At 38.9% G+C, this 10844-nt stretch overlaps 1 pseudogene; it reads right to left on the minus strand.

The window, feature by feature from the left end:
- LOC132659081 (testis-specific Y-encoded protein 1-like) overlaps window positions 1-10844 on the minus strand; it is a 370693-nt pseudogene that overhangs the window by 121505 nt on the left and 238344 nt on the right.

Below are 10844 nucleotides of genomic sequence, written 5' to 3' on the forward strand. Positions count from 1 at the left end.
ATGTAGACAATGCTGCAGCCTGTGTGACAAGATTGGCTAGTGTTCTGAGATTATGGTTTCAGTGTGTCTGCAATCTAACGCCCTCATAAGTAAAGTCAGATCCTAAAGATTGTATTCCTTACGTAATAACACTGATAAAAATTTTTGGAAAACAAAAGTTAAGAACCAAGAATAAAAATTAGACTCATTTACATAGTGCAAAAGAAGAAAACAGAGCCCAAATTCATTCTTATGTATATAAAAGAAGTGTTTAAATATAGATATATGTGTTTTTATTTGAAAGGTAATAATAGTTAATAGAAATAAAAGTTCAGGGTGTTAAAAAGGACTAACATTGTTAAAAGTTAAGAAACCATATAGAAATAAATCTCAAAAAAAAAAAAAAGTTTGGTTTTGGTGTCAGTACAGTGTCAGATAGTTCCTAGTTGAAGCTTGTACTTGTTGTCAAATTCTGCTATTGTCCCTCCATTGAACAGTCTCGGCATTAATTGAAGATTTAGTGTGTTGAGCCTGTCACTTCTGGGTTGGTTTATGCTTCTTCATTTATATTTCCTTCTTTTGTTTGAAAGCCTCTCCATATCTGGTTTTCAATATGAAACGTGGGTGTGGTAGCCGCTTATTCGAACTCCCTTCTCAGTATTTTGGCAGTGATTTGGAACACTGACAACAAATACCACAGGGATATTTGGGGTGCTTGAGGTGGATTGATCACCTTGGGCTTGCCACTGACAAACATGACATGTCCTACCTGGGTCAAAACTGCTCTACCTTCTGGTTGATACATAAGGGCACTGTCCCAAGTGGAGTTTGTGTTTCCCACACTTCCCAGCCAGCCAGGCACTTAGGGGCTCGACAAGAGCACTGACCATAATTGTCTCTGTGCTTTGTGCTTTGTGCTCTTCACAAGTCCAAAATCTCAGGTGGCTGGTTGGAGGGCAAGGCATAGTCTCAGGTAGGCCATACCTGTTATACAACTCTCTGGTCTCAACCACACAGTTTGCTACCTGTGCCAGAGTGCACAGTCTCAGCTGTGCCATGTGTCTCCTCATGGTGGCTGACCCCAGGCTGTCATGATCTTGGCCGGTATGAACTGTCCATGAGCCCAGGTATTCATCATTAGCAAATGTCAACCAGCTTAGGGCTTGGTAGGGGATGTCTCTGGGACCAAGATACCAGTAACCTAGTTCCTTCTGACTCCGGCAGTCATACACATTCGTCTCTACCTTCATCGGTAAATGGAAAGAGTCTTAAATGGAAGCTGGCTTGGTCTCCTTTGTTATTTTTTAGTGCACAGTCTTCTGTTCTGTGAGTGTGCCATGGTTCACTATGTGGCCTTAGAGCCTTCTTTTAGGAAAGGTCCTTTCTAAAATGGCTGTCTCTAGTGTTCCCATGGTTTACGTTTCTTTGTCATCTTAGCTCCATCAGATTGTCCTCAGGGCACTAAATCCTGGTTCTAACCATAGTCTGTTTGATATATCACAGGCCTCCCTCCCAGGCGTCATGTATGACAGTGGACGAAAGCATCTGACCCACTGCTTGGCTAGTAATTGCATTTATTGATTGGTATAATCTGTGTTTTTGTTCTTTTTCCCCTCATTCTGTCCCCCCTGCCCCTGCCACTGGCACCTATGAGAGAGGGTTTCCTATCTTGTGTTAATTTTCCTCCTTTATGACTCCCTCTCCTGGGGGATTGAGATCCCCTCAAAAAACTTTTCTTCCCTTATGTCTCTTATTTTGTCTTACCTCCTTTCTAAGAGATGGGTTTTCCTTTCTTGGTTTCTAGGGCCCATTAATATCATTCAAATGATTTCTGGAAGGTGTTCCATGTGTAGTCGATCCTTTGATGGATTTGTGTGGGAGAAAGTTGACTGTACCTCCTATTCCTCTAACATTATGAGACCCCACCACGATCCTGGAAGATCCATTTTATTAGCTGAAGTCTTGTTGTTGCTCAGTCACAAAGCCATACCTGACTCTCCATGACCCCTTGGACTGCAGCACACAAGCCCTGTCTGTCTTTCTCCATCACCGAAGGTCTGCCTGAAATCACAGCCATTGAATGTGAAGCTATACAATATTTACCTTAAGGGAATTCCATCGCTTCCAAGAGCTTTGGCTTGTTTTTAGTTATACTTTCTAAGTCCCACTTGACTTCTCATTCCAGGATGTTTTGCTGTAAGTGAGAGATGATCACACCATCATATTAAGGTCATGAAGATGTTGTGTGCATAGTTCATCTGTGTATTCCCACCACCTCTCTTAATAGCTTCTGCTTCTGTTTAGTTTGTGCAATTTATCTCCTTTATTGTGCCCCTGTTTGCATGACATTTTCCCTTGGCATCCCCGAATTTCTTGAAGAAATGTGTAGGCTTTCCCATTCTATTTATTTCCTTTTTTTTTTTTTTCCCTCGCAGTGATAAATGAGGAAGGTTTTATCTCTCTTTTTTATTCGTTGGGATTCTTCATTCAAATGTGTATAGTTTTCCTTTGTCCCTTTATGTTTATCTTCTCTCCTCTTCTCTGCTCTTTGTATGGCCTCATCACTTTGCCAGGTTTTTGTTTTTGTGTTTTTTTTTTTTTTTTTCATGGAGCATGTCTTGACCACTGCTTCCTGTACAATATCATAAGTCTCCACCCATTGGTCTTCAGGCAGTCGGTCTATCAGATAGAATCTCCTGAATGTATTTATCACTTCCACTGTATAATCATAAGGGTTTATATTTTATATGTGTAAAATATATTAATGCACTATTTCATCTAGAGAAATCTTCACCCAAACTTTCATCAAAGAAATACAGAGAACTCTATTTGTTATATGGGAAATACATGAAATATAGCTGTTCGATGTTTGACTGTTTAGCTCAAATCTTAATTTCTGAATCCTTGAAAATTCTTTATTTCATGCGTACAAATCTGAAAAAACTTCAGATGTGAATAATTAAGATTTCATATTTCATATGAGAACGTTTCTTCCAAGATTTTCAAATGTGAAATACACAGAATTCCACATCTCATAACAGAAGACCTTCATTCAAACTTTCTTGATGGAAATGTAAAAAACTCCATGGTTCAAGCATGAAAATCTGTGGGAAAATTCAATATGGCTTGTAGGAAAATTAATGAAAAAATTTCAAATTTAAATAGGTGCTATACAGTATTTCATGAATGAAAGGAAGCACAAAGATTTTCAAATGGGCAATTTTTTTAAAAAAATCCATATTTCAGGTGAGAAAACCTGTAGCCATGTTTTGATATATGAAATAAATATTTTCATATTTCCTATCAATGAATCTGTATCCAGATTTTCATAACTCTGACGTGAAAAATTACACATTATATGCAGAAAATTTTGTGTCCATACTTTAATGTGGGATGGACAGAGAATTCCATATTTCTAGTTGGAAAATTGGTCCCTAGATTTGTATATGTGAATAATAGAGAATTTTGTATTTCACATTCTGAAATCTGCATCTAGGTTTTCATATGTGAAACTGAGAATTTCATCTTTTACGTAGGACTATCTCATTTCAGATGTCTATACTTGAAACAGATAATACCTTCATCAAGAGGCACATTAGTTTCTACTTTCCCTCTGTCGTTTGGGTATTGTTGTTGGGATAACTAAGATTATTCATATCTCCCACATATATTTTATTTTTAGCTTGTGCTTCATCTAGGATTTTATTTCATCATGATGTTCTCTGCACAGAAGTTAAATAAACAGGGAAACAAGATATACCTTTGACTTATTCCTTTTTCAATTTTGAACCGGTCAACTGTCCCATGTTCAGTTCCAACTGTTTCATCTTTACTAGCATACATGTTCTCAGGAGACAAGTGAGGAGTTCTAGTATTCTTATTTCTAAGAATTTTCCAAAATTATTATTTACTTTTATTTATTTATTTATTTATTTTTGGTTAGTGTGTGATTCACAGTGTCCAAGTCATTAGCAGAGATAATTGATCAGATATAGATGATTCTATGGTATCCCCTTGCTTTTTCTATGAAACAGACATCAATTCATATGCAACTCTTATGGCTAAATCACTAAATACACATTACTGCGTTTGTTTGTTTGTTTATTTTATTTTTTGGTCATTGCTGCTGTTCTTTTCTCTCTTTATCAAGTAGTCAATTACCAGCTGGTAATTTCCTTTGAACTTGCCATCTAATTCTACAAGAATCAAATTATGCCCAAGGCAGTCTCTGACCTTTGACACCCACTGAATCGAGTTAAAACATGAGATCCAAAATCAGACATCTGTACTCTGGGAAAATGTCAGGAATGCTCAGAAAATAGCTAGATATATTCAAATGCTGACTTTTTGAGCCCAATCATGTTGTTATATTTTCTGTGGAAAGTTCTGCATTTCTTCATGGTGATGACAATTCCTCATTAAGAGACATTTCCAAAGAGGAAAGAAAAGCAATAACAACAAAATATGCTTGATTGAATGTTGGAAGTGAAAGTAGTATCAGTTATGAGTGTATATATGCAACCTCTTACCAAACAGATTAATTCATCTCAACTAATGCTTTTGTTTTACTATTAAGGAAAAAAGAATACTTGAGCTTGCCAGGCAATCCTGAGAAGTTTCAAGAAGGCTGAAATGTAGGAGGATATGAAATGCACCTCTCTCAATGAATGGATCACAGATAATACTTCTACAGGGGCAACAGTTCTTCCAGAGCATCAGATAAATACTAGGAGAAGACCCTGGACACCACAATGTCCCACATGGGTTTCAGAGATATCTGGGTAGAAAAGAATTAAGATGGGAGAAGGAGGGTAAGAGGAAGCAAGACACATTCCATGCCTTGTGGTGGGAGATGCAGAAGCAGGGAAGAGATTTCCAGAATGAGGCAAACCCCTTCACTAAAGGGCTAATTACTTTGGACTACAAGGAAGCAAGGTAAAACAGCTGATGAAATATAATTAGTATAAAGTAAGATTCACACAGACAATGTGTGTCGTTGCCCTATCTGGCCCAAACTGCAATGCAGCTCAACCAGTATGCATGGGGTCTGGAAGCTGGACACGGGTTTAGAGAGCCATCCTGGGACAGGACTGTTGTTGGTTATGTGGAGATGGCCTGATGGGGCACTTACAAGTAGTTGTGTAGCAGAAAATGCCTTTTGAGCATTCCCAAACTATGAAAGAGGCAGGACCTTATTGTTGTGTCTCAGGAGGTACAGATATCTCTGCAGCCACTCCTCTTCCTGCCTGTTAACACCTACTGCAAGGCAATAGAGAAAGACCAACAGAAGTACCACTCATGCTCCTGCAAACACAGGCTAGACAAGTTTCCCATTATCGCCAAATCTCTTCTGCCCATGACTGATGGCTCCTATTCATAATTGGCACCACCAGGGTTCCAGCACTCCAAACAGCTCTGCATTATCCTGTGCTCACCAAAGCAGACCCCAGTGCTCCACAAGTTTCTCAGGGCAGACTCCTTTGGTGACTACATGTGAGGACGGATAAAAATTATTCCTGAGGCCTAGGGATGAGTCATTATGGAAGAGGACTGGAAATCTTCTAACCATGCTGCAGATTAAATATACACAATTAATGACACAGGCCGTGTATCTATAGAATACATCAAAAGATGAGAAGAGGCCAAATGACAGAAAATGCCCAGGCTCAGGCAGCTGTTAGAATCCACAGGAATTACAGGACTGTGGAGTCTGAGCTGTCCTTAGATCCAGAGTCCAGTTATCTCCATTTCGGAAAGCTTCCCAAAGAGGTGTAGTTGTCCTCTGGCTCCTACTGGGGACTAAAACACTGGCAAATGAGACACTAGGAAATATGTTTTATTCTGTTGTTGCATTGAGTTATTTTGTTGTTGGGGCACTATTTTTCTCTGTTCTTTGTTACTACATATTGATTAGGCCTTTTAAGAGTATTTCAACCATTTTTTTTTTTTTTTTGTATAACTGTTTCTACTTTATTTTGGTTTCCTATTTTCTGTGCCTTTTGTTGCTGTTGCATCGTTTCGTTTTTTTAAAAAAAGTATGCATTTCCATATTAACTGGGATTTTCTGTTATTCTGTGGGAGCTGCATCTGATCTTCTTTTCAGAATTGTATTCTTTATTCTTCAGTGGACCCTCTGCTATGATGTGGGTTTTTACCTTGAGATTTACTTCATTGCTTTCCTTTATTAAACTGTTGTCCTCTGTGCAATGTTTATTGTTCGTGGTACTTTTGATTATATTTTGCCATTTATCTTGCTAGTCTTTTAATCTCAATCTCTTACTATATCATCTCTTACTGTGGCTTTCTGAGCATAAGTTGGGCCTGATCTTTTCAGGTGTCAGCACTGAGGCAAGAGTCATGGGACACCAGAGAGCTCCGGTCTACAGTGCATATTAATGGGTGACATTCTCCATGAACCTTCAACTTAATCTGTGATGCACTGCACACAACTGCCTGCACAACCCAGGGCTGATGCCTCACACCACACAACAAGCAAGACAGAAACACAAACCAGTCATCAGCAGATAGACTGCCTAATGTCTGAATAATCTCATCATTCAGTTCAGTTCAGTTGCTCAGTCATGTCCGACTGTTTGCGACCCCATGAATCGCAGCACACCAGGTCTCCCTGTCCATCACCGACTGCCGGAGTTCACTCAGACTCACATCCATCGAGTCAGTGATGCCATTCAGCTATCTCATCCTCTGTCGTCCCCTTCTCCTCCTGCCCACAATCCTCCACACCCAACCCCCGCCCCCCAGCATCAGAGTCTTTTCCAATGAGTCAACTCTTTGCATGAGGTGGCCAAAGTATTGTAGTTTCAGCTTTAACATCATTCCTTCCAAAGAAATCCCAGAGCTGATCTCCTTCAGAATGGACTGGTTGGATCCCCTTGCAATCCAAGGGACTCTCAAGAGTCTGCTCCAAGACCACAGTTCAAAAGCATCAATTCTTTGGCACTCAGCCTTCTTCACAGTCCAACTCTCACATCCATATATGACCACAGGAAAAATCATAGCCTTGACTAGATGGACCTTAGTCAGCAAAGTAATGTGTCTGCTTTTGAATATACTATCTAGGTAACTTTTCCAGGATGTCTGGCTCTAGATGAGTGATCACACCATCATGATTATCTGGATCGAGATCTTTTTTATACAGTTCTTCTGTGTATTCTTGCCACCTCTTCTTAATATCTTTTGCTTCTGTTAGGTCCATACCATTTCTCTCCTTTATTGAGCCCATCTTTACATGAAATGTTCCCTTCGTATCTCTAATTTTCTTAAAGAGATCTCTAGTCTTTCCCATTCTCTTGTTTTCCTCTATTTCTTTGCATTGATTGCTGAAGAAGGCTTTCTTATGTCTTCTTGTTATTCCCTGGTACTCTGTGTTCAGACGCTTATATCTTTCCTTCTCTCCTTTGCTTTAGCCTCTCTTCTTTTCACAGCTATTGTAAGACCTCCCCAGACAGCCATTTTGCTGTTTTGCATGTCTTTTCCATGAGGATGGCCTTGATCCGTGTCTCCTGTACAATGTCATGAACCTCATTCCATAGTTCATCAGGCACTCCATCTATCAGATCTAGGCCCTTAATTCTATTTCTCACTTCCACTGTATAATCATAAGGGATTTTATTTAGGTCATACCTGAATGGTCTAGCGGTTTCCCCTACTTTCTTCAATTTAAGTCTGAATTTGGTAATAAGGTGTTTATGATCTGAGCCCCAGTCAGCTCCCAGTCTTGTTTTTGTTGACTGTATAGAGCTTCTCCATTTTTTGCTGCAAAGAATATAATCAATCTGATTTCGATGTTGACCATCTGGTGAGGTCCATGTGTAGAGTCTATTCTTGTGTTTGGAAGAGGGTGTTTGCTATGACCAGTGCATTTCCTCGGCAAACCTCTATTAGTCTTTGCCCTGCTTCATTCAGCATTCCAAGGCAAAATTTGCTTGTTACTCCAGGTGTTTCTTGACTTCCTACTTTTGCATTCCAGTCCCCTATAATGAAAAGGACATCTTTTGGGGTTGTTAGTTCTAAAATGTCTTATATGGGGAAAACAGTGGAAACAGTGTCAGACTAATCCCGTAGACACCTACAAATGACATGAACTGACATGGCACCACCATTAGAGAGGGAAGACTCAGCTGCATACTTAAGAACATAGTTGTCAGTCTCTTCCACTCCAAAGCCCACACTGGTCACTCAACCAACTTTATTGACTTGGAGTGGAGACTTGGAAGTAACTATAACCAAGCAGACTGGGAAGAAATGAACATTAACACAGTAAGTAGGGAAATGTGAAGACAGAGAAATATGTTGTGGGCAAAGAAACGTGGTAAAAGCTCACAACATAATGAAAGAAAAAATGGGTAGGCTCCTTGAGAAAGATTCGGAAGTTATGGTAGTAAATGTGATAAAACATTACAGAAATAGGATAGAGAATAGACGAGAAATATTTCTGAAGGGCCTAGAAAAATGAATAAATAACAACAAATAATTACAAATACAAAAACGGGCATTGGTGTACATAGGCTAATACACACTCTTGTACTGCTGAAGCCAACATAATTTTGGAAACAATTTATCCTCCAATTTAAAAATGAAGTTTAAAAGAAATGTGACTATACCTGTGGCCAATTCATGTTGATGTATGACAAAACTAATACAATATTGTAAAGTAATTAACCTCCAGTTAAAATATATATATATATGTCAAAAAAAAAAAAAAAAGAAAAAGAAAGAAAGAGGGAAACACAAGCATTCAAAGGCACAGGAAACCTGACAAAGTTAATTGATACTTGTAGGATATTTCACCCAAATACAGCAGAATATACATTTTTCTAAAGTCAAAATCAATTATCACCAGAATAAATCACAAACTAAATTTCAAATCAAGCCTTGGCAAATTTAAGATAATGGTAACTGTATCAATCTTTTTTTTTTTTTTAACAAAATGCTATGATTTACATAGTATAGTTTGGGGGCAGCGGCTATGAAAACATGAATCCATTTACGCTAACAAATACTCCTCTACGTGGTCAAGAGATCTCTAATAAAATCAGAGAGAAAAAGAAAAGAAAAATTTTAGAGGCAAATAATATTAAAAACATGATTATTTGAAATTTACAGAGCAGGCTAAAGCAGTAAAAGAGTGAAGTTGATAAATACTAGAAGACTCTTGAGAGTCCCTTGGACTGCTAGGAGATCCAACCAGTCCATTCCAAAGGAGATCAACTGTGGGATTTCTTTGGAAGGAATGATGCTGAAGTTGAAACTCCAGTACTTTGGCCACCTCATGAAAAGAGTTGACTCATTGGAAAAGACTCTGATGCTTGGAGGGATTGGGGGCAGGAGAAGAAGAGGATGACAGAGGATGAGATGGCTGGATAGTATCATGGACTCGATGGACGTGAGTCTGAGTTAACTCCGGGAGTTGGTGATGAACAGGAAGGCCTGGCGTGCTGCGATTCATGGGGTCACAAAGAGTCGAACATGACTGAGCGACTGAAATGGACTGAACTGAACACATCTCAAAAAGGAAAAGGAATATGTCTAGGCTGTATATTGTCATCCTGCTGTTTGAACTTACTTGCAGAGTACATCATGAGAAATGCTGGGCTGTAAGAAGCCCAAGCAGGAATCAAGATTGCCGGGCGAAATATCAATAACCTAAGATATGCACACCACCCTTATGGCAGAAAATGAAGAGGAAATAAAAAGCCTCTTGTTGAAAGTGAAGGAGGAAAGTGAAAAAGTTCACTTAAAGCTCAACATTCAGAAAACAAAGATCACGGCTTCTGATCCCACCGCTTCATGGCAAATATATGGGGAAAAAGTGGAAACAGTGTCAGACTGGCTCCAAAATCACTGCAGATTGTGACTGCAGCCATGAAATTAAAAGACAATTTCTCCTTGGAAGAAAAGTTATGACCAACCTAGATAGTATATTGAAAAGCAGAGATATTACTTTGCCAACAAAGGTCTGTCCAATCTAGCCTATGATTTTACCAGTGGTCATGTATGGATGTGATAGATGGGCTGTGAAGAAAGCTGAGCTCTGAAGAACTGATGCTTTTGAACTGTGGTTTTGGAGATGAGCCTTGAGAGTCCTTTGGACTGTAACAAGATCCATCCAGTCCATCTTAAAGGAGATGAGTCCTGAATGTTCATTGGAAGGACTGATGTTGAAGCTGAAAGTACAATACTTTGGCCATCTCATGTGAAGAGTTGACACATGGGAAAAGAACCTGATGCTGGCAGGGATTGAAGGCAGGAGGAGAAAGAGATGACAGAGGAAGAGATGGCTGGATGGGATCACCTACTCGATGGACATGAGTTTGATTGAATTCTGGCAGTTGGTATCGGACAGGGAGGCCTGGCATGCTGTGATTCATGGAGTCTCAAACAGTCAGACATGACTGAGTGACTGAACTGAACTGAACTGAACCGAACAACATCGCAAGTAATCAACATAACTTTAAATTGAAAGCATTTAGAGAAAGAAAAAAAAGCAGACAACATTCCCCAAAGTGAATAGAAGATAAAATGATAAAAATCAGAGCATAAACTAAAGAAAATAAATGATGAAAAATTAGCCAAAATCAGTATCACTAAAAGGACTCTCTTAGACAGGATAAACAAAATAGATGAATCATGGTCCAGACTTATCAAGAAAGAGAAAAAGACAGACACTTAAATCAATTAGTTTGGTAGGACAAAGGACGGCATTATAACAGATACCACAGAAATAACAAGTAAGCATAAGAGAGTACAGCAAACAATTATGTCAATAAAATGGTAAACCTGAAATCCATGGACAAATGCTCAGAAATTCAAAATAAGAAACACAAAATAATAACAGAGCAATT

The sequence above is a fragment of the Ovis aries genome, chromosome Y (assembly GCF_016772045.2).
Source record: "Ovis aries strain OAR_USU_Benz2616 breed Rambouillet chromosome Y, ARS-UI_Ramb_v3.0, whole genome shotgun sequence".
Classification (NCBI taxonomy): domain Eukaryota; kingdom Metazoa; phylum Chordata; class Mammalia; order Artiodactyla; family Bovidae; genus Ovis; species Ovis aries.